At 38.9% G+C, this 24,887-nt stretch overlaps 1 protein-coding gene across 16 annotated transcripts in view; it reads right to left on the minus strand.

The window, feature by feature from the left end:
- The window catches only part of CELF4 (CUGBP Elav-like family member 4), a 700,139-nt gene that overhangs the window by 609,782 nt on the left and 65,470 nt on the right, over positions 1 to 24,887 (minus strand). The window lies entirely within an intron of this gene.

Below are 24,887 nucleotides of genomic sequence, written 5' to 3' on the forward strand. Positions count from 1 at the left end.
CTCAAGCTGCGGGTACCTTTCAAGAGCAGCACGAGTACAGAAAGTCTACCAAAGAAAGAAACATGTTCCATTTTGACCCACTCACCTTCTCCCCATGCACATATAAAGTATGTAACAGGTGAGTAAACAGTATACTATGAACTTTTCAGCTTTGATTACCACTGTGACATTTTGTCCACTGTTTTTCCCAAGTTGGTTCCTTAGATAACATTACTGAAGAAATATACACTTGTTCTTTTCTTCCTTACAATCCTTTTAATAGATTAGTACATAGAAGAGACTAGGGAGATTTTTTTTCTTATAAACATACATTTTTTTTTTTCTCAAAGATTGTCTTGTGGAAGTCACCTTACTGCTCTCACAATAAAGATACATTTTGGCATGGAAAAAAAAAGAACATTTTTTTTCACTATTTCTTACACTGTATTACTTTCTGGAGGCTTTGTTACTTTCAGCATACTCAAGCCAATCACATTTATTATGTCTCAGTAACTGAGAGTCAGAAGCAGAAGGTGACAATCAAGGAAGGAGACCGAGCAGCAGCAAAAGTTTGCATACTCAACTTGGAATCATGTTGATTTCTTCCCCTTAAGTGGTTGAGTTGTCAGTTATTCTGTATCTACCAAAGAAGGGGAAGAAAGAGTGGCAGAGAGCTTGCAGCTAGCAAAAGTATTGGATTGAAAAGGATCCTTAAAAGTCACCCATAGTTCAATAATCAAATGGGAAACTATGCTTAAATTTAATTTCAGTTCTAAATCACAGGCTGAGAGCTCTCTGTTTACTAGACACAATAAGAAAGTCTCCCTTTAGTAGCAGACGTGGAGCAGCTGATACAGTCTAATTAAGCACATTATAGCACGCTGCTACAGAGATAAACTATGCACTATTCCATAATGATAGCTATATTTTTCTTCTCATTGTTATGACCATGATGACAGTTCGGGTTAACAATGTCCTGCAACTCCTACAGTATCATGGTTGTAATTCAGACTGAGTAGACAGAAGACGACTCTGCTCTGAAGGAGCAAATTTCCCTTCCAAGATCCACACTGCGTGTGTACGGAGGCAAGTTCTCATCAGGGAGAAAGCTTCACTAAGTCCTCTCCAAACGCATTGGTGAAAGTGGTAGAAGTGCCAAACTTCTAGAAACAATACTTAGTGGAATGTGTCCAAACATCACTGATTTCCCAAACATGGTGTTATGGACAAAAAGACGCTGAAATGGAAAAGGAATCTACCCTTTTATATGGTCAGACAAAAAAGCCACCCTGCTTTCCAGAGTCAAATGTTGAAGTGTTTCATTGTCACTTCCTATTCATACATCATGCACAGGAATGACAATCTGTCCCACTCTTGTTAGGTAAAAAGTAATATTTTAATGAAAAATATTATCTCATTTATTGTAAGTAAGACCTTGTTGCCTAGAGACAGTAAGAGGTTCCATCTTAACTGTGGCCAAACAGGATAAAGTAGAGCTTAATGTTCATAACTGGTCTTGAACTTGAAAAAGAGAGTTCATGCATATTTTTTGTCTTCCATTTACTTACCACAAAATTATTCTCTAAGGCATATATACTGATGGCATTAACCATCAGTTAAAATAATATTTTTCAGAAACATGTGGTCTCTAATAAAACAATACATATCTATTATTCTGTTCTACAAGTGTTTCTATATTTCAGCTCCTTTTGCACTAGAATGAAAGGCAATACTATTTCTTGAACCACCCTGCCCTGCTGACTCCCCCCATTCACCCCCAAAACATCAAAATAATTGATCTGTCCTTTGTGTTGTGTTTCATGGAATGACAACTGTAGAGCCTCTTTCAAGTGTTACTTTTCCTAGGTTACCTCTATCAATGTGAGTCCATATGGCCCCTCCAAAGGGCTTTTCCTTCCCAGAGACTGTTGATTAAAGAACAGACCACTGGACACTCAGCTGAACACTACAACATACAACACACTCAACAACTGAGTCCAGAAATAATATCATATGGAGCAGATATATAAGAAACTGGTGGAAAAAGTGGTTTGGTTGTGTGTTTTTTTGTTTGTTTGTTTGTTTGCTTGCTTGCTTGTTTGTTTTTATTTTGATTTCCCAGATGGAAAACAATTTCAGAACAATCAATTTTCCCTGCTGAAACTTATGATTGTGTACAGAACCATTTATTTCACTGGGAAAAAAAGTATTTGATAGTAAGTTCTTAAATAGCTCAACAGCTCACTTGCTGTCAGCTGTTTGAGCTGGATGTGAACACGATTTTTGAGTGAAAGACTTCATATTCCATTATAAATAATTTTCACCATCCAGCCCCTTTGAGTTGCCAATGTTCAGCAGTATAATGAACTTTTCTCAACACATCTCCTAAGGAAAGTTAGTGTAAAGCCTATGCATTATTTCTGTCATCTACTTCTATGAGTGGTAAGGACTGAGTCAGTACAGTGCTTGTGAATTATTTCTGAATTTGAACAAAAAATCTAATTGACTAATTATTGATAATGAAGGACTTGCTCTTAGCTGTTCCTAATTTCAATTCCATTTCTCTCAAACATGTCATATTTTCCAGACATATGTCAATCAGCTAAAAGATGCTTTTTTGGATTGCCTTTCCAGCTGTTCATTTACTACCAGTGGACAGCTTTTTGGGCAAGCATATAAACATCTGGAAACTCCCAGCTGCCAATTAACTCTCAACCTATTGAACTGCAGTCTCTTGGAAACATGAAAACATATCAAGTGGTCTCCTGGGAAACAAGGTTGTTAAAGAGAAGGGGGAAACAAAAACAAAAGCTTGAGATGGAAAAAAAAATTACAAAAGCTCTATTTTAATTTTATCTCCAGAGAATTCAAGGGTACAAATAATAATTGTATGGAATACAGATGGATAATAGTCATGGGTACAGCAACTTCAACTCCACAGTAAGTCTCCAGAAGATTTTGCACAAGCCTAGGAAGCAAAACAGTCAGGGGACATGTTGTGAACTGAACGGAATAATTCTGGAACCACCTGAGTTGCAGAAAGCAAAGGTAGGGACCGGGAGAATGGAGAAAAACCCACTACAACCGAAGATCAGATTTGAGACCATCTAAGGAACCTGAAGATGTACAAGCCCACAGAACCTGATGAGACGGATCTGTGGGTCCAGAGGGAACTGGCAGGTGAAGTGGCTAAGTCCCTATCCATCATACTTGAGATTGGCAGACCCATGAAGTTACAACTGACTAAAAAAGGGAAAAAAAATCCATGGTTTTAAAAAGGGAAAGGAGGAAGACCCACACAACTACAGACCATATCTGGCAAGATCATGGAGCAGAGCCTCCTGGAAAACATGCTAAGGCACATGGAAAAAAGGATGTGATTGGTAACAGCCAACATGGCACAAATGGCAAACTGTGCCTTACAAATTTGGTGACCTTCTATGATGGGGTTACAACACTGGTGAGAAAGGGAAGAGCAACTGACAACATCTACCTGGATTTCTGCAGAGTATTTGACACTGTTCTTTCCAACATGCCTCTAAAATGGAGAGACATGGATTTGAGGGATGGACCAGAGGAATCAGCTGGATGGTCTCAGTCTCTCAGAGGGTTACTGTCAGTGGCTTGATGTCCAAGTGAAGAGCAGTGATGAGTGGCATTCCTCAGGGTTTGATATTTGGACTAGTACTGTTTAACACCTTTACTGGTGACATGGACAGTGGGATTGAAGGTACCCTCAGCAAGTTTACCAACAAGAAACTTAGTTTGTGGTGCGGTCGACACTCAAGGGAAGGGATGACACCCAGAGGGGTTTTAACAGGCTTGAGGGGTGGTAAATCCCATGTAAATCTTGCGAAGTTCAACAAGACCAAGTGTAGAGAACTTTACCTGGGTTGGGACAAACCCAGCACAAATAGAGACTGGGCAGAGAAAGGATTGAGAGTAGCCTCTATGAGAAGGATGAAAGACATGAAGCTTCTGGAGAGAGTCCAGGGGAAACCATAAAGGTTGTCAGAGGAGCTGGAGCAACTCTCCCGTGAAGACAGGCTGAGACACTTGAGTTTGTTCAGCTTAGAGAAAAGAAAGCTCTGGGAACATCTTACCTAAGAAACTACAAGAGAGTCGGAGAGGGACTTTTTACAAGGCCATGTAATGTCAGAACAAGGGGGAATGGCTTCAAACTTAAGAGGATAAATTTAGATCAGATATTTGGAAGAAATTCTCTGCTGTGCAGGTGATGAGGCACTGGAACAGGTTGCCCAAAGAAGTTGTGGATGCCTCATCCCTGGAAATGTTCATGGCCAGGTTGGATGTGGCTTGGTGCCTTGGTCTAATGGAAGGTGTCTCTGTCCATGGTAGGGAGGTTGGAACTAGGTAGTCTTTCAAGTCCTATCTATGATTGTATTAATTACTTCACCCCACTAGTACTCCATTTGTCCTGGTACAAGTGAAAATAGAGTCTGTCTACTTGACACCTCTGTGCTTATTACTTCAGTGAAACACTTGACTCTTATCTTCTTTAAAGCAGTTAAAAGGCCCTGGTCACCTAATTCATATTTAGCTATTTAAAATTAGTAATCTTGTCATTGTTGACAAGACATTCATTTGACTTTGCATATAGGAGACAAATAAGCCTCTGGAAATGTTTATCCTCTACACTTGGTGTAAGATCCATGCACCACCTTTTAAGGTGCAAGCTTTTAGCTTCAAGGTTGCAATTTCCCAAGATTAGGTTCCACTTGGCACCTTTAGCCTCTCAGCTACCTCAAGTACATGTGTTATCTGTACCATAATTATTCCTTGTTATATATGGTGGGGGATGAAGATGGTGCATACTGAAGATCTAATGAATTACTCTAATTAAAGGCTTTTTTACCCTTTCTTGTTTTATTCTGGTAGACAGCCACAGGTATCCTGACACACTTTCTCCTCATTGCCCATTTTTTAAGTTGAAGACTTATGACCTTTTCTTTGTATAATTTGTTTCAGTGACACCTTATGATTTTATTAGAACAACATAACCTCACACAAAGCAGGACTTTAGGTATTCCATACACCTAGATCTAAGGTATAGTCTAAGAGTAAGTCTATAACCATGACAATTTCCAGATGTTTGCTGTCTGTCCAAAAAAGGCATGGAAAGGTCTTGTTTAAAACTAATGAATATATACTTCAACAGATTCTGGGGAATGATCCCTTAACCTTCTTAGGCCTATGTTTACTCTTTGGTTTTACGGGGGAAAATTAGGAAGTTTGATGGGTGTTTTAAAACTCTTGCATGAAATCTGAGAGCTAAAGGAGATTCTAATCTCAGGGATGTCAATCCAGTCAAGGGAAGAGCTTGCATGAAACTCAGCACAGTTATGTAATTACACCAATGTGAAATTAGGTTCATGATTTGAACCATAGTCCATTGTCTCTCTTGGAAGAATCCTTGGCTCAGATGCTGACCTCAGCCAAGATGATCCAGAACAGTTAGGATAACCCTAGGTTTTAAGAAGGCTGGCTCAAGTGATCTAAGCCAGTTTTTGATTCACAAACTTTTGTGACTATAAAGTATGCACTCAACCAATTATCATAGCCTGGTTGACAGGTGCTAACTTCTGAAACTACAACCCGTCCAATACTTGTAAGTGTAACTAAAATCAGAATCACTGCCCAGGAAAAGATAAATCTTTCACAAGGCTGTCAGGTTTTTGTTGACTTTTCTTCTTTGAGTCAAATACCTTCTTGTTTTTAGTTACAAAATGTTAATTGACTTTAACAGTGTGGATTTCCTAAATTTGTCTTCCTGTGTTTTTTTATGTTAGACTTCTGTACAGCACATAAACTAGTGAAAAGAAACTCTTGTGTAACACAAGAAAGAACAAATATCAGCTCATAGTGTCTTCTACTGTAGGACCTTTTCCTACTGTCTTTGATGTGCCACATATCCTAAACCCCCAAAGCAGAGAAACCAAGGGCTTTACTTCAGCAGCACACTATGACCTTCCAGAAAGCAAGCTGTAATTCAAGCATAATTATCCAGGACCTTCATGCTGTATACTGAAAATTGCATACCTTGGATCACATACTAGTGGTCATACTCCAACTTAAGGATAGCTACAGTCTTCTAGAGGAGATGGTTTGAGAGTAAAAACATCACATCTCTGAGAAAAAAAAAGGAACTCTCAACTGTTAACAGGTCTTAGCATCTCATTTAGTGATGCTTCAATCTCTCTGTACTCTAATTACCTTTGGAAAAATTAGACCAAGGTACACAAGTTATCTGAGATGGACCAGAAATCTGTCCCCCATTTTCCAGACTCTGGATTTGTGTTTAAGAGAACTCATTCTCTGAAAATAAAACAGTTCATTGCTTCAAAATTCAGAGATCTGTTACACAGAGCAAGATTGTGGTACTTAAGAAAATTCTTACCTTAAAATCAACATCTCAGGTTACGTCTCCCAGCTAGGATTTCAAAGTGAAAAAGAAATCTTTTTTCACTTTAACTATCTTAGCTCTACATGTCTGGTTTTGAAACAATTCTCATTTGCTCTGTCTACAGTGGACTGCCCAAGGTTTAATCACTTGAGGGTTTCAGAGATTGAGCTGAATTTTCTTGAGGGAGACACAATCAATAAAGACTTTTGGAACTGGAAATGTTTTATCCAATTTCTTCATCTGTTTCTCTCTCAGTGATTAACTACCTTCTGACAAAAGTTAACATCTTTGCTGGTAAAGAACATTCACTTGGCTAGAACTTTCTTTTTCTCCATCTCCCCTGCTGCACAACAACTGAACACTAACTGTTTAGAGAAAAAGATAGGAATAAAAATCTTCCCAGATATCAGCTTCCCTGTCAATTATATTGCAAGGCAGATTAACATCCGAAATGCCCTGCTGTGTGGAATGCTAATTTTCTTTTTCCTCTTATGCTATTTTCCATTAACTATTATGGTGCTGTAATATTCCTGTTATAGATAACTTGATAGGGTTTTGTGTCTTAAAGCACACATAAGGCCTACTTGTGTACACCCATGAACCAATATAAAAAACAAATTAAGGGGCCAAATCTGCAAATGCAGAAGTTAACCATATTTACAGAATAATAGCTCACTTAAAAATGCATTTATGATAGTTCAAAATGAGGCATTCATATGCACAGTCCAAATTAGAGTCTTTCCTCAGACTAAGCAGTGTTTAATTATATTTAGCAGTGTCCAGGCAAACAGCAGACAGACTTGGGTAACTATTGGTGTATGTAAGCATTCCAACAAAACAGACAATGGTTTCATCCTGATTTTTAGGTTTCTAATGAAAGCAGCAATTTTTAAAAGACAAAATTTCTCATAGAAATTTTCAATGAAATAGTTCACCAAGAAGTTTTTCTCAGCCCTCTGATATAATTTTTGATCCAATCCTACAGCAAGAGTAACTTATTCCAGGACAGTCAGTAGTCCAGGCTCCCGTCTGAATCAGGCAAAGAGGATCTTGAGTGCAGGGCTTTGACACAGGAGAGCACATTGTCACTGGCAGACCCCCAGGTTTTCATGTCTATTTTTTAAGTAGTACCACAGTTTCCTTGCCTCCATACTACTGCAAAACTGGAAAGCTTTTTATCTGTCAAACTTTCTTCCCTAGGATGAAGGAACAGTTTCTGGCTCTGATTCACACACAGATGAGTTTCTCCTGAGGTCCTGAAAGTTCCTTGCAGGCTGCTTTGAACCATCTTTTTCTTACTGGTACACTCAAAATTAGGTGTAGAATGAACCATTGATTAGACATACCATATACCAGGTCCCGTTCTCCACAATTGCCAGTGTTTCAGCTTTAAATTTGATCCTGAAATTTCTGGGACAATTTTGATTATCTGAGTCCAAGTCAACTGAAGATCCACTTCTCAAGTTTCTGCAAGTCTAACCAACCACCCAGAACATTTTACTTCCAAGAACTGATGTCTAATTTCCATACACACAACAAGTGGTCAAAGAATAGACCCAACATCAAACAAAACAGAATGTAGATTGCTGGTTATGGTAGTTGTCTACCACAGAGAGTGCTGGCATGCCCAGGAAGGCCTACAAATATTAAATTATTTAAGTTACAGTAGAAAACTTAGTTTTAAACAGACCAGCCTCACTTCAGTTTCTCATTTGTTACCCGTTACCTGTTGAAAGGAGAGGGGTATGCCTACAGGCCATACCCCTCAAACAGTTAGGGAATACTTTTGATTTTAAAATATAAAAAGGTTGATATTAAGGTGAAAATAATAATCGATTGGTTTTCCACACCAAGCAACAGTGTTCCCAATATTTCAGAACTCTGTCAATGATGAGAAAGTCATGCACAAATTCTGGAGATCTAGAGATCACTCGAGTAAGGATGAGAATAAGTAGGTTCCAGCTTCTACTCCCTAAAGAGACACCGAGACATCCAGTTTAAGTTATAAACCTGACCACTTCTAAATTGACTCACTTCAATCTACCTATTACTTCAAAGAAATTCCAGTATATTCGTGTTACCCATTTTACATTGCAGCCTGAGGGAAAAAAAGCTTGAAACCCTCAAGATTTCTTGTTTCCAGTGTGGTGATAAAGAAAAAAAAAAAAATAGAAGTTGGGGTTTTTTTTGGTCTTGTGATTCACTAGTGAAAGTCAGGCATATAACTAGAAATAATCCTTCTGTTGAAACAGTACCTCTTACATTCAGACAGTTATGGGTTAAACCTCCTTAGAGTACAGGCATTAATTAGACTCTGTACCTGCTGTTCTGGGTCCTGCCTTTTGAGTTCTTTCTATTGTTAGCAGCATATGAATAACTCAGTGGATTTTCTAAAACATTTAGCTGTTTCGGAAACTTTTCTTCATTTTTGTTTTGATTTTTTATTCACTTCTTTTGGGGAGACATCTTCAAGAATGCTCAACTAGTCTCCAGAGGTTATGCTACTGTTAAACAACAATCACTTTGAATGTCTTGAATCTTAGCAAAATAAAGCTAAAACAAAACCATCTCTAGACTAATTAGACTGTTCTGCCACATAGAACTTTGTCCAAGTCTTGATTTTCTGCATCTATATAGAGAGGTTTGGGGTTATTTTTTTATTTTATTTAACTTTTTTACTGCTCATTATCTTTCACAAGGGTGAGGAACAGACATTTCTTGGAAAATGACATTAAGTCTATGTGTGGGAAATGTGTTCGTACTTTTACATAAGAAAAGTTGGTATTTTCACCCTTAAAAAATGTTAGGGCCGTGCAGTAAACATCTTGTTGATAGCATCATCAAATGATTAGTTATTTATGCTTTTATCTCAGAAACATGTAAGTAGCTTGTTCTAAATACAGACTCGTGTGGTCTCTAAACAACCACATATTCTTTCTTCTCTCAGACAGAGTACATATGTCAATATAGACTTCTGACATTTCCAGCTCAAGGTTGAAAGCAAAAGACACTGAAACAAGTGCAGAAAAGAGCTATTATTAGACAACTCCTAGCCCATTCAGAAACAGACTATTGCAAATATCTCTCTAAAGTTATTGCTCTTACCAAGTTTTCCAGCCTAAATTTGTCCAATTCAGGAAATTGAGATTCAGACTGGAACTTTTCAGACACCTCTCAAAATCAAGCTCAGTACTCATCTACTACTTATGATCAAGTTTTTCTGCTCACTTCGTATGCAAGAACCATAAACAGGACAACATTAGAAACTCTTTGCTAGGTTTCATAGGGTCTTGTTAAGTTTGAATTCAGGTAAGTGCATCTGAAGCCACCTTAGGATTTTTATGTTACAAAACAAATCCAACCCCCCAAAGAATGTATTTCCTGATTCCAGCTGATATAGAAATGAAAATCTTTAAGCAGCAGCTGCTCCTACAAGATGATCACCCTGAGACTGGAAGTCTCCCGAAACTTGTAAGAGTCACAATATGAGCCAGAGAAAACTCTACAATACCAGCTGGTTTCATGAGATTTCTGGAGACAAATTTCATCTGTCAGAACAATTAACATCCAAGCTCCCATAACCAGATGCTGTTTTCCATATGTTTTGACTTTGAATGGCTGCTTCTATCCTCTAGGAGATGTTGGGAGCAAACAAATATTGTCTCTTACTGCCTATTTCTTCCTCCTTATCCTTCTTTCTCAATTTGGCTCGTTCTTTAAGCATAGGTAGTGGAATGCCATGAACTAGGATCAAGTTCTTCTGCAAGCTGCCAGAGATGATGTAAACTTCCTAATTGACAGACCTCTATCTGCTTAGGGTTGAGAACCTCAAGACATACTCTCTGTGTGTGCATGAGAGAGAAAACAAAGTGAATTGAGGTGCTCTGGAAGCATGGCAGGAGAAAGACGGAAAACTTCTTTCAAAGTTCCTATCAATCAGTTACAGCACAAAGGAAGAGAGGTATGTCCCAAGAACAAGGGTCTCCATTGGCTGTCTGGTAAAAAGCTCGAAGCTGAGACATCATTACATGGTACAAGCTTGTTTTGATTATTTAGGAACCAGACAAGGCATGCGGAGACTGAAAAAAGATTTAACCACCTATCCAAAGCCACAAAAAGAGTTTGTAGTAAAGGTCAAACTTGAAACAAAAACCTCCCAAGACTCTACCTGGAGCTATGAACACCCATAAGTCTGCTGTTCTTAAATGTGGACAAATTCCTGTGTAGACCCATAAATACATTACATCCCCAGTAGATAATCTTAAAATGGTAAACTAGGAAAACACTACGGTCCCTTGCATCCAAGTGCATTTTCCCATCCACTACTTGTTACTCTTCCTCAGTAACAAGTTGAAAACAAACTCTGTGAATTTTAGCCTAAAACTTCAAATTTTTACAAAAGACATAAAAGATGTAATCCTTGAAGTGAAAAAGGAAACAGTGAAATTAATTAAAACAAGATCTGTGCAATTTACAAAGCTTCAGTGCACTGGGTTTAAGAAGGGCTCTTGTCAGGGTGAAGTAAATGAGGTACAATTTCCTGATGAGTAGAGAGCACAAAGAAAAGTGTTTAGTAGTTAAATATCAGACAGGTATTTTGATCACATTTTTTGTTAATCAACTTAAAAATTAGTGAAGGCTGAGTATGTTGTAAATTGTTTTGGTTAAACCTTTGAAGTAGCTCATAGCAGAAAGTTTTGCTTTTAGAACTGAACTTGTATTAGACTGGAAGATCAGTGTAGACTACAAAACACTGAGTGCTTGCAGGAGGAACTTGCTAGTCAGGAAGCGTCAACTGTATCAAGACGGAAGAACCATCTAGCAAAGTAGAAATTCTGATCTTAAATTTAAACTACAGCAAAGAAGACTTCATACATCAAGAGGAAGGGAGAATAAGTTGCAACACATCCTAGAGGATGCTGAGCCCCTTAATACTGTGGTCAGTCACTTTGATCCCTACTAGGGAGGATTAGCCTTGCCTAGCACCTTGAATGATTCAGCTCTTAAAATGTAGGTAAAGAATAGCCACAGAGGCAAATGCTCAACAGGACAGGTGAAGCTGAAAGGCAGTAATGTCAAAAGACACTTTCAGATGATAGTGGACAATATCACATACAATACTGTGTATGTCTCTTCCAGATCAAAGACACCTCACTCCTTTGGCGTCAATAGAAAACCCAGATCTGAAATGATCCCGTCAACTCTAATCACCTAAAAGTGTCCAGAAATACATGGAAGGAAAAAAAAGAAAAACAGATTTCAGAGATGAGTAATAGAAATTCATAATGGACTGAGAGGACAGACTTATGAGAGAAAATTAAGAGAACCAGATATGTATAATTTGGGTAAATGATGACTCAGGGGGATAGATGATAATCAGCTACAAGTCTTGGAGGTGTAAACACAAAGAATGGAGAAAGTTTGTTCAAGCTGATATCTGAGAACAATAACTAGGGGCAACAACACAAAATTCTACATCAGAATGTTCAGTCTGAGCTTTAGGAATGCTTTCTAACTGTTCTGAATATTGGTGTTCACCCCTCCTGCACAGCCTCAAAGTGGCTTTTGCATGTAACCAATCTGCTAGTCAAGAATATATTTAATTGAATTTTTATTAAAGTTTACATACATGACCACATAAGCTAAGACTTTCTGGATCATATAAGTTCAGGGATAGTATGGAATAATTCCTTAAATACGATTGAGGAGTGTCTTTGTCTGTGTGTGTTGGAGGTAGGGACATAGAAAAGGCAGGGATGGAAAAGGTAGAAGAGTTGAATCAACATGGGGGGCAGGGAGCCCTCCCAGTTAAAACTTTTAAGTCAGTAATTTTCCAACACCTTTCCTGTCACTCTCCCATTTGACTGTTTTGTAAGGTTTTTGTCTCCCTACTCTGCTATAAGGCATAAAGAGAAATTCTTGCAACCCTGCAACAGTATCACAACCACAGATTCTAATGCCATTTGGGACAATTGCAAGCTATAAGATGGAAGTTTATGACCCTACAGCAGGTAAAAGTAAACATTACTAACTGTCTCTCCCAGCCATTAGAGAAAATCAGTCCTTCATGGAACTTTTATTACTTAAGTGACTTGAAACCATAAACAAAAGTTAATACTGATCCAAGAGCAAATACATTTAGAGGGCCTCCATTTTTCCTTTTTTCCCTATTTCTAACTTTAATGATTCTATCCAAAAGTTTAATACATTGTCTAACCAAAGAAAAAGCACATTTTTTGTTTTAAGAAACCAGTTTAAATAACCTTTCTTGGTGAAAACAAATCAGAATGTCTACTGTGTGGGATACAATTTTCATTAAAACACAATCCATCCATGGGCAATTGTCAGTAATTTTCAAAGGGTTGGACAGAGCTGAGCAACCAGCCACCCACCAATGTTTTCTGAATGGTGTATTATTTTTGTTTTACAAGGATAAATTTTTGGGGAAAAAAATAAAAATCAATCATAAAATGATCTATTATAATTTTACTGGGGTTTTGTCCTTTCTTTTTGTTTTTAGTTTAATATGACACCTTGATTGGTATTTCTTTCTCCACTGATTTAATACAGATTGGAGAAACTCTAAACCACAAAAGAACAGAAAAGCATGTCTGTACTAACACAGTGCAAGCAGACTGTTCCTAGTGGGAAAGTGTTCACTCTGTGGAGCAGTCTCCTTAAAGGAGAAAATTGGAAGCCATTTTGACCAAGACATTAAAAGATGGACACAGTGACCTACCAAAACTTTCCCTGTTGCCAGTCAATGTATCAGTGCATAGTGGATAACTGGGAGCAGACACACATTAGAGATGCGGTTACACTTTATTATTTTATTTTTTTCTACCAGGAAAGCTAAAAATAGTTAGCCAGCTGCTGAGCGTCTCTGGGAGGCTAAACTCGCTGGAGAATCCCTGCTGATGTCAGAAAGTAGGAGAGTAGAGCTTAATGAGTTTAAAAATCCCACACAACAACTACTGCTGTCTTCAAAAGTAGTGGACTAAAATATTATATAAGGATGATGGTACCAGATCAGACAAAGTCCATCTCCTACAATATCCTGTCTCCAATGGAGGTAGAAGCAGATGATGTGAAACAAGTATGAGGAGAGGATGTGCATCATGCCCCCTCTGGGTATTCTTCTCAGTTTCCAGCCTTGTGGCTTGGGGACTTCTGGTCCAAATGTGATCTCTGCATATACAGTAATCACTTGATGAAACTGAATATCCCATTTTCCAGAGTCATTTGCTACATTTTAACATTTCAGTTTGTGTGTTTTCCTGTAAACAGATTTAAAGGTACTTGTTTGTTTGTTTGTTTGGAGGGTTTTCTTATGATTTATAGTAAGTTTTACAGGAAAAGTAGAAGACTTCTGCCTAGCAAGCTCCAGTCTTAAAAACATTCATCATAAGAGCCTTCTTCCAGGACCACCTATAATCTGATTTTATGGAGCAGTCCAAAAGACAAATCAAGAGGTTATAGCTTTAGGAGTGTCCTACAGGGCTCCCAGTATCTTACCAACTCATTTACAGACAGTCAGGGAATCTTTCAAGACCCAAGCACATCAGCTGGCAGAAGCTTTGAGTTGAAGCATTTCTTACATATTTTGGTTCTACTAAAGCAGCATTGCTCAATAGGGAACTAATTTATCACAGAGTTTCTTCTCTAGTCTACCTCTGCTGATAAACCAAATTTCTCATGATAATACCTTCTGCATGGTAATAGGATAATACCTGCAGGAATGCTAAATAATATTTCTACAATGTCCAGAAAAAAAAGAAAGCTTACATATACTTCTCTTCCTTACCCCTCTCCATGTTCCTCCCACCACCACCACCCCCCGCCTCGGCCAAGGACTATAAAATCTCTGCATGCTCCTTACATTTTTGAGAGTGAAAATACAAGATTTTGTGGTTTGGTTTTCTTTTTCCTTTCTTAATGTAAATTAGAAGCCAGGAAATATCAGAATTTAAATTACCCCTGTAGCAAAACTATACTAATATATGTGTGCCTTATAGAAGATGTCAGTTATATGATTATTTTCCCAGTCTTTGTACTCTAGCTTCTGTCACTGGATTGTCTTTGTTCCATACTTGTACAAATCCCAGTAGATCAGCAGCCTCATAAAATAAATGCATGCAGCCACCTTCTCCAGTATAACTGAAGTAATTCTCCATCTGAACCGAAACGTGATATTATACCATAAGATTTAATTGCCGCAGATTAAGTTTGTCAGGATATGCTATAGCTGAGGCAGGAGGAATTCTTACCTTGGGAAAGGGACAAAAGAATGGAAAGAAGAAACTTCTTGTCCAGCTATTATTAAATAGTCTAAATGTTGAATATCTCTGAAAGGGTCACATCTTCCTCCCAACTCCCCAGATGGATACAGCCCTTTTTCACACCACTCAGACTCTACTTGTTCAGTACTTCGTTTTTTTTCCTCTCCTCTCTCTACAAAAATATTTCAGAGTTGTTTTATCAAGAAGCAAGAAGAATTTCATGCCTAAAGATGATGAGGACATGTTTTGTAGATGCATTCTTCAGTTTTAAGTGCCTTACTAAATTTAACAACTAAACAGCTAACACTTAGCATCTATAGCTTGTGCGATTTAATGTAGCAGTATGTTAACATGACATTTGATAATTCGTGGTCAGATCTGCCTAGCTGAAAAGCCCTCTTCATTGACAACCTGCTGACATGCTGGACTGGGGGCTGATCTTCACAGATAATGACTTTTACACTACCTCTTGTCTTTGGCCTCCATGGAGTACAGCCAGGTAACCACAAAGTCTTTCATCCGCTCTGCATTTCCATGTCTAAGACTTTCACAGTTTTTGAGTGAATGCCCTGCAGCCATATCACTGGCCCTTTGGCTATGATTCCTGCAAACTCATGGAACTTTGTGTCCCCAGAAGAACTCCCGTTGTAAAGGCTTTACTTGCAGCTCACGTCCCATACCAGGAAGAACTACAAGAAGTCAGCCTTTCCCCTTACACATGATTTCTCACTGTGTATCACTTTGTGAGTGGAAGGGTAAGATAGAGCAACTTGCAGCTGGTGCTTGTTCTGGTTTTGGTCAGCATTCAAGATTGATGTAGGTCTTTGCAAGGTCAGAGATTCTTTGGAAAGGTAGCAAGTCAGTGGTCATCTAATGAGCATTACGTGACAGGATATGTTGTGACACTTTGAAATGCACATCCAAGGGTGTCCCAATCTGGTCACTTAAGATCTGTTCACATCCTTTCCTTCAGGTGCACTATGGAAAGGACAGCGGTTTAATCTCAGTGTGCTGTTCTAATGCTACCTCCAGCAGTTAATAAAAAGGCCTGTGGCAAGAAGAATGTTCGAAATCTGGGAAAAGAACACCATGGACATTAACAAGGCTTTCGGGAAGAGGGGGTAGCATTCCCCACACCTGTATTCCAATAGGTGGATTACAAAACCTGGAGCCAGAGAGATGTTACCAAATCCCTGTTTCCTGCAAGAAATAAGAGCCTGCTCTGTCTGTCTAGCAAAATGGAAAAAAGCTCCGCATAGATAGGATTGCTAGCTACATCCCCACAGTAAATATCAAGGAGAAAAGAAGCATTTAAAATAAAGGACAATGTTGCACAAGGACAAATAAGTATAAATTGACCATGAATAAATTTGATTTGGGAATTAGAAAAAGGTTTCTAACCATCAGAGGAGCGATGCTCTGGAACTGCTTTCCAACAAGGATAGTGAGAGCAAACGACCTAATTAGTTTAAAGATGAGGCTCGATAAACTTATGAAAGGGATTATGTTATGTGGTTGTCTGCAACAGTAGGGAACAGATCCTGATGAGCCAGGATTTCCCCCCAGTCCTGTGTTCCAGGCCACATCCTGTCAACCCAAATCCTCATCTGCAGTGCAGTGATTTACCAGGCATCACAGAGAACACCCTATTCTAAAACAGGTCTGGCTTATGTTTTCCAAAAAGCATAGGTTTGAACTTACATTGAAGGGAACATCTACTACTGAAAATACAAGAGAAAAAAGAGAGGGGGGAAAAACCCTAGAAATCTTTATAGATGGTGGGAAACAAGAAACTTAGAAATTTGTTGTTGAAATAAAGGTGGAGGGAAGAAGGGAAAGATTATTTCTACTGGAAGCTCGGGCAAAGTACTCCACTATTTTGATAAATAAATATATAAGCAGAAAACGATTTTGATATTTAATAAAAATCAGTCCATGCATTTGTAACGTTTGTTGCAAGAGATAACACATCTAGATAAACATATTAGTCATGCAAAGCATATTTTCTGCTCAACTCTACAAACTGAAAACAGCAGTCTTGACTGCCTAGCAGTTGTAGGTGAATCACAGAACTGCCAATTCACACCAGTTACTATGAAATGGAGCCTGGGAGGTCAGCTCATCCAAGAAGCTACCAAAATGCGCAGAATACGTAAAGCATTTAACATTTTTTGTCCAATCCATCCCTAGAAACCACTAGAAATGAAAAGAATCTATACTTTGGAATCATAATGCAATATAAATTGCCTCAGTTTGAATCCTATTGAGTATTAGGGTGGCAGGTGGAGAAGATTTAAAATGTAACCACTCCTCCTTTTTCAATAAAGAAGCCTTATGCTACACTTCTGCAAAGTTAAAGCTGTCCCAGGATTACCCCAACAGCAGTGTTGATATTAGCCATTATTTTTTCCTTAAGATAACTGATAAAGTTCCCAGGAAAGATCAGTCTTGATATGCAAAGCAGTCTCACACTGTAAGGGAAATTATTTTCTGATAAGAATATAGAGCAAGTACCTCTGGTGTCTTGAGAGATCTTAACGGTGTCTTAGATTCACCAAACAATTCACAGTAGGTTTTTGTCTGACCACTCCAATAATGTTTCCTGCCCATGTTTCCCAAATTAGATCACTTCATCATGGCTATTAAAGCCATAGGGACAGTCCTCCACATTTCTGTCATTTCCAGAAGAAAAACAGGCTGCACAGACCCGGTCCAGGGTGTCAGTTCTCATCTCTGACTTTACCTAACATGAGTGTCCTCTATACAGAAGCGCAATAGCTGATAAGAACAGAGAATTAAACTTCCTAACCATAGGAGTTTCTAGCCTTGTTGTAAAACTCTTTTGCAATTTTAGTTCCTCTTCTGCACCAATGCCACTGAAAAGGGAGAAATCGCTATCCCCACTTCACACATGTTGAAAAAATGTTCAGAAAAAAGCAGAAAAACTCTGACTACCTTTCTCATCTGTGCATATAGGGTACTTAGTAGGTCAGGACTGTTTATCCTAGATACCAAGTTAAACCCGGTATTTTGCCTCTTTCAGCTTTTCCCAACTTGTCCGTAGTGCATTTTACCTTCTCTCAACTGAGTCCATAAAGAGATTTGGGATCTTTTCTGAAATGGAAGATGTTCTACAGCTACAAGCTGTTATAGCAACCAGCCTGCCTACTGCTCTCCTGGGCACCTGCATTATGCAGAGCTTGGTGTTCTCACTCTTCTCTTCAGGATTTGGTGCGACACTTCTGAAACATAGCAGACTAGAGATAGGATGTTTAAAAGAGATAAAAATCCTTAAGAGCAGCTTCAAAAACTTAACTTTTTTCCAAAGTTGTCAGAAAGAGAAGCTGTGAGACCTAAAGAGATACAGATGTGTTGGAGAGAAGCTCAGAGAGTAGGATGGATGTAAAGTAGTAAGAATGATCCTCTGGCAGACATTAATGTCTGCACACCTTTTCCCCCGTGCTTTGGTTTTACATGTAAAGAAACAGGAGTGGGTTCCTTTGTAAAACCTGTCCTCAGTTCACAGGATGCATGACCAGCTTTCATTCATCAGATCAACCAAATCTCTTGTATTTTTGACTGTATTCTCTTTTATTTGGTCTTTATTCTAACAGAACAGATACTATCATATACCTAAATAGTTCTTGAACATATAAACTCCATGAAGAGCAAACAACCCCTTCCTTCCCTCACACTATAGTGCCAAAGTCTTTTCCTAGCTCCCTCTTACTTCTACCATACAACATTCACGGGTTTTACTTTAAAGATGAGCCTGTTCTGGAATCACACACACACACACAGAGACACCCCCCCCCCCCCCCCGCCCCGTTCTTCCTCAAACAGAATAACATATACTCTGAAGCAGGCTTAAGGATGCCTAAATGTATGTGTAATGGCTCATCATTCTGCATCTTTAGGAGACAAACAATGAATGTCAGAATCTTCTTTAAATTTTCCTAACTCATTTAGGAATCACTTTCTCAAATCACTCTGGAAACTTCACCCAATGTTTTATGCCTTTACTTATGCCCTTTTAAAAGCTGCCAAGCTGCATCTTTAAAACTTGGGCTTTATTCTACCAATTTTGTGAACACAAGACATTTGTGACTCAATTCCCTTAGGCATGTAAGAGTCCAAGAATAAAAATATATACTAACCCAGATGATTTCAGAGAGGCTATTTGAGAGTAGGGAAAGAGAGGGAAGAAGGTGCAAGGCCCAAACAATGACATTTTTCCTGAAAGAAGAGTCACAAATTTGAAGTTTGTAAGGAACCTTTCTCGATATCAAAAGACTGTGATGAATATTTCTATCCAAGGCAGGAGGCAAAGGGACCAAAAATCTCAAAAGAAAGCTTCATTTTAGTGCAAATCTTTTTTCGTCTGCAACAGTAACCCGCTGCTACATCTGTAAGTCCACATTGTGGACGAAGAATAATTTCCATTTTCACCACTGAGCTTGATTTTTTCTGAAATCTTAGCATTAAGTCTTGAACAGATGAAGGACCATTCCAAGAAATCTTTAGAAAAGGAATAAATGAAGTCAGATAAATGCCCAATCTTACAATTTTGTGTCAATGACATGAAACACCAAGTAAAGACATCCAAAATACTTAAGTCATTGCAAAGTGGCACTGTATTTAGCTCAATACTGCTTTTGTGGAAGCAGTTCATGCACTTAAGTTCAGGCATTTCAGAATAGCTGCCATTGAAATCAGAGAAGATATGAGGATGCTCTGTCACTAAAACTATGGATTTGCCCTTATGATGCTTAGATTGGCAAAAAAGTTGATGGCCAATTCCTTTCCTGCCCACTCTCTATGCTTCCACATTCTGGCTTGAGGCTTTGATTCCTGATGTCCACTGACAGAAAGTTGATTTAGGACAGGTTGCTTACAGATCCCATCTGCTTTGCAGCAGCAGATGTCAGGCTCTTTCAGGAAGGATTTGGCAGTGTCTTCTTCACTGTTTGGTGTGGATCAACCACCATGGCTGCAGGAAACATTAAATAACAGAAAGAGACAGGCCAGACACAGCAGACTGGTCCCTCCATGACACAGATAAATATACACTTTGAGCTCAAAGCCTTTATTCCCTTTCTTTTCCTTCTGTCCCTTAGATCAAGCACACCATGGGCTTGCACATGCCTTGCACTGATGACCAGCAGGTTGGAACTCGAGTGCAGGCTTAGATCCAGCTTCCCTACACAGTGCAGAGGTACCCTGAGGCATTTGAGGAAAAACTATAGTAATACAAATCCTCTTGTTTTCAGCACAGAATATAGACAAAGTAACAGTGGATCTGGATGGGGAGCAGTTGGCCTTGTTACAAGGTGTACGGAGTGAGAACAAAGCTAGGCTCTGGGCCTGCCCAAAGTTTGGCTCTAGTCCTCCGTGGCTTTATTCCTGCTGCAGCTACAAATGTGTGAGTCTACAATTTAGTAATAATATACTTCTTGACTGACCTTTTCTGGCAAGTTAATGACAGGAGAGAGTAATAAGGACATGCTTTTTAATCTAACGTCAGTCAATAATAGTATACAACTAATAGACTTAGACATCATATATTCAATAATTGTTTTTACTTAAAGCCCTTACAGTTTGCCCACTGAGACACAGCATGTCAGCAGCAGTCACTGCCTATTGATAGGCCCTGGTGAGACATTTATTCATACCTTCCTGGCTACTTTATCTTCTCCCAGAGCATCCATCACTTGAGTATCTAAGCACTGAGATATACATTCATTTATATACAAACGCATTTTGGCTCAGCTACCACAGAAGCTGGGATCATTATATGTTTCTCAATAGTAAGCTAGCTCCCCTACAAGTACACCCATTTATTTCACTTCCTTGCAAGAGTAGTTTTTTTATACCTTCTAATACCTAGAAATCTCAACCAGAATCAGTGCTTTCTTCATGTTAAGAGGCATGTGCTTACCTGGGAGCACATTCAGATAGTCTGAACACAAAGCTTCTTCTCATATTAACGTGTGTCTTAATTGCTTTTCAGAGGACTAAATAAAATACTGAAGAGGGAGACAGGGAATGAGAAGAGCTTGGGACTCCAGGAGGGTTGCATCAAACAGGCTATGACATCAGCCAATGGACAAAGATTTGAGGGATCCCTGCACCAGGTCCCATAATGGTATGACAGAAACAGATTGCCCCATCCAAAATTACCCATCAGGGTGCAGCACCCGGATTTTTCTTCATTTAGCACTGGTCCACAGTATGCCTCAGATATAATTGCCACTCAAGTATCAAGTAATTTTAGAGAACAAAGAACAGATTACCAGGGGTTCAGTTAGAACTGAGATATCTAGAATGACAACAATTAACTGTCTTTTTTAATATGAGCATTATTCTTTTTCTGTCTTTTGATAGGGGGCAGGAGAGGTACATTAATAGTTAGTTATTTAGATAGTAGCTGCCCTAGGGTTAAATTGCTAAAAACACTCATCTTTCTTGTTATCCTTGTTTTGTTGGAAAGATTAGGTTCACCTCACTTTACATGGGAAAGATGAATGACCCAGTTCACTGGCAAGGTCTAAATTGCAGCCCTTTGCATGCTGAAGCCTTCCACCACTTACTCTTGTCACAAACAGCACCCTGCAATCCATTTAGTCTCATTTACAGCAGATTAATTTCTCTCTGACCTTTGACTCTGCTGCCAAACAGGCCTGAGACAGACAAGAGCTTCAGAACAGCAAGTGTATTTGATGATGTCAATCACTGGACCCCAGGGATATTCTTAACTTCTCATGTGCCAGAAAACCACAAAAGAAACCTTTCTCCTTCTGCTTCTGGATGTGAATGTCCGCACAACCTGTATTGTGGTTAAGCAGACCTACACAGCCCCCACAGCTGCCCACAAATGAAGATGGGTACACTTATTTTTGACTTATTTTCAAATGTCTCTCCACTCCTCCTCGGACAATTATATTTATTTTCTTTAGGTTTAATTTTATAGGCAAATTCCTTGTCATAAGAGTCATACTGCTCAAATTGCTACTCCAGCAATTTTATTGCCCCGTTGCCATTTGCATGCCATTACCCAGTGGGCCTTGCAGCATCATTACTTTGCTTTCAAGACTCCATCTATAAGAACAAGAACAAGTTATAGTCACTTTTCATAAGGAAAAGAAAAGCTAAATTCCACTACTGCTTGTCGTATTCTATGCAAGAAAGTTCTCTCTTACATTCACTTTCACCACGAGTGAATTCCACTGAATTGAATTCACACTGAATGAACTGAATTCAATTCACACTAAGTTCACACTGAATGAACTAAACTGAATCCAGAACTGAGATTTTGTCCAGAAGAGAGGGAAGACAGCTTTCTTTCCCAGGCACAAGCACTGTACGGGGTTGGAAGCTAGGAACTACTTTTGTGTGTCTTCCTTCCAAAAGGAGAAGGAAACTATTCACATCAACTGTCAAGAGTTCTTCTCATGGCTGGAGTTCCTCTAGACAGAAAGCAAGGCTGAAAAAGAGGGAAGGCAGTTAAATTACAAGGTCTGGTTGAGTTCATCTGCAATGCTTCTCTCCCAGCTCAGCAGTACTCAAGAGCATGACAGGAGCTGGATTCCTTGCTATTTCCAGGGCACCACCTGGCAGAGCCACAGGACTTCTCATGTCACCTACCCTCTTGTGCCAGCCTCTTCCTGCAGTACTACGCCAGTCCCTCGGTTTTCTTTCTCTCCTCCATGAATTTTTCATGGGGACTTCAAGGTTTACTGCAGCAAGTTAGACATTTCCATTAAAGAGAACGCCCTGAGTGGAATCAGAAGCGTCTTTTCAACCCCTGTTCAGGAAGTCCTTTTGCAGAGTTGGCAACTGCTTGTGGAAAATTATTTTCCAGAGCACATCCAGACCCTCTTCCTCTAGCCATATGCTAAAAATCATGCTTCATAGTCTGAAAGGCCCAGAACGATTTGAAGGTCTGTCATTTTTCCTTTCTTACAACTGTAAAAATTCTTAAAATAAGTCTCTGATTACCAAAAGAACTTAGTTTTTTTTTTAAAAAAAAACAACAAACAATAAAAGAAAATTTGCAGAACTGAGTCATTTCTGCCAGCATGTCTCTTGAAAATAATGATGTCCCTCCTCCAACAGATCTAATTCCTCTTAATGAAAAAAAATGCATTCATGTAGATAATTCTCGCCTTCATTTTTAACTGTTGCTTGTTACCATTAGGACTAAACACAAACATGCAGCAACAGGAGCAGTTTCTGTCATTTATCTATTTCAATAAGCACTCCCACATCACTTCACGCTTTGAGCAATGTCTCTGACTGGTTTTTCCTTGTCTCTTCCACTTATGAATATTTTAGAATTTATTTTCTTTAGTAACTAGTACAATGGGCCCACTGATTTCAGATGATGCACCACTACATCAAAATGATGGTTTAAAACATTAATGAAATCTGAACATAGCAGTACACTTTTTCAAATACTTCGTTATATTTTGTTGTATATAGAACCTGGGATTGCAGTGGGTTTCAAGAAACATTATTAGCCTTCACTGAAGATTTTTTCTTTAACTTAAAAGAAACCTTGACAGAGATGGAATAGAGTTATTTCAAACTCTGTCAACACTTTTCTAACTTTCTATGTCAGGTTTTTATGCACGTGAGAGAAGCTCTAAGTTTTGTTCTCCTTAGACAAAGGAGTCCTGCAAAAATCTACATGATTATTGTTAACAGTACTATGTAATGTTGTATGCCTGTGAATTTATGCTCAAGACACTCCAGGCATATAAATACATGGAGAAACACAGATATGCAATACTGTACTGAAACAGTAATGCTTAGCACTTACGTAGTGCCTTTTAGCAAAAAAAATATGAAAAGTTCTCCAAAGCTGTTGGAAGACTCAGATCATAAATATCACAGGCAGAAAGAGGAGCCAAAAGTTCCATGCTTGGTGCTGTTGGGTCACACTCAACTATCTGATGGGTATGGTTGTGTTGACACTACCTTCTCCTCTAACCAGGAGTTTGTATTTCTCATATACCTGTGTGAAGATAAGAATGGACAAGGCTGAGTGCTTAGAGTTCACCAAATACCTAGCCATTTCATGATTTTCTGACTAACTACTCTGGGAAAATTGTTTTATTTTCAAATGGCTGAATATATTGGAGGGTAAAAGCTTGCCTATGGCATCAACACGTACCTGCCTCTCACTTTTATCTTGGGGTTTCTGCAACCTATTTTATAGAATTGTTTCAGTTTTCCTGTTTCAGTTTGAGTTGGGGATTCCTTGGTTTCCTTTTGGAGGCTGCTTTCCAGATATGGACAGCTTCTCATGGTACAGAGCCTAGAGAACAGTTATGGAAATAGAACTGGGAAAGGAAAAAAATTAAAGTGGCTTGATAGAAAATGGTTTAGGGTTTTCTCAGTTTGATCACTTGAAAAGTTTTCCCTCTTCTTTGCCCATCTCCAGATAAAGAAACATGCAACAGATATGCATGTCAAAGTTACAAAAACTGTCTATCACATGGTAAACACACTACCTAATCACAGCAAGATAAGATTGCCCAGTTCCTCTACCATTACCATTTATAAGCAAGAACTGGACAGTTATCAGGAAATTCTACTGTTCTCCAGAACTTGTAACCTTGGAAACCAATGTCTGGTCTCCTGATTCCCTTCCCACCCCCAAAAATCCAACAAGAAGAAACAAGTATCTTGGTTTTCACCTTGGAGCTGCATGATTCACCTCTAAGCTCTGATGTGGCCAAGGACAAATGCCTTACAGGAGATTTGCAGGAGCAAGGTAAGGATGAATCCTTCTTTTCTTCAGGGAAAATCTGGAACATCCCTATAGTCTATAAAAACTGTTGCCTGAAGCCTCTGCACTCACTGTTGCCTTAAGCCTCTGCACTCACTGTTGCCTTCATAGGTGCACTGTGTGTCACTATGATTCCAGGCCCAGAAAAATGATGATCTCTTAGCTGCACTGCATTGTTAAAACTGCTTGGGAGATAGTACATCAAGTCCTAGGTAATGGCACCCCATCTTGCTCCAAGATCTCTTCCAGCTTGTTTTCAAAGGAAAGATCTTGGTTTCTGAACAGTGGCCGATTCTGTAATTACGTACATTTAAATAAGAAGGGGGAATCAAGAGCAATTTTAAGGGCATGTGGATTTGGTCTTCTGCCAAAGTGCTTTATTCTATAATGAACTCTTCCTTTTAAGCCACTT

The sequence above is a fragment of the Corapipo altera genome, unplaced genomic scaffold, assembly GCF_003945725.1.
Source record: "Corapipo altera isolate COAL_440 unplaced genomic scaffold, ASM394572v1 61553, whole genome shotgun sequence".
Classification (NCBI taxonomy): domain Eukaryota; kingdom Metazoa; phylum Chordata; class Aves; order Passeriformes; family Pipridae; genus Corapipo; species Corapipo altera.